Source organism: Accipiter gentilis, chromosome 26 (genome assembly GCF_929443795.1).
Source record: "Accipiter gentilis chromosome 26, bAccGen1.1, whole genome shotgun sequence".
NCBI lineage: Eukaryota > Metazoa > Chordata > Aves > Accipitriformes > Accipitridae > Astur > Astur gentilis.
Window position 1 is genome coordinate 10,390,707 of NC_064905.1, and position 433 is coordinate 10,391,139.

Consider the following 433-nt stretch of genomic DNA (forward strand, 5'->3'; position numbering starts at 1 on the left):
TAGAGCAGATTAGTTTACACCATTATACAATTTTACACGTTATTAATGATTTTAATTCTTGGAACTTTGGTATAAATGTGACTAATGGGGATTTCTATGACATTTAGCTCAGTAGAACTGAAGAGGCAAAACTGTTCAATGCAGGAAAGCCACTGTTAGTTTTTTCTGCATCTGTCCCTCTGTGGAAATTCTTGAGGTAAGGTGGAACTAGAAATATATTAGGTAAGAGGAAGAGAATGGTGCCTGATGAAAGCAGCAAGAGATTTGGTACAGCAGCATTTTCTCAGATGTGTTCTCTACTCTCACTGGAGGTGGAGTGCTAAATACCGGATAATGATGTGAATGCTGTTAAATTTGCTTTAATGCAGGATCAGTTAATGGTTTAGTTGTAACAAATATATTTAACCATAGATCATATATTCAATGATATTCA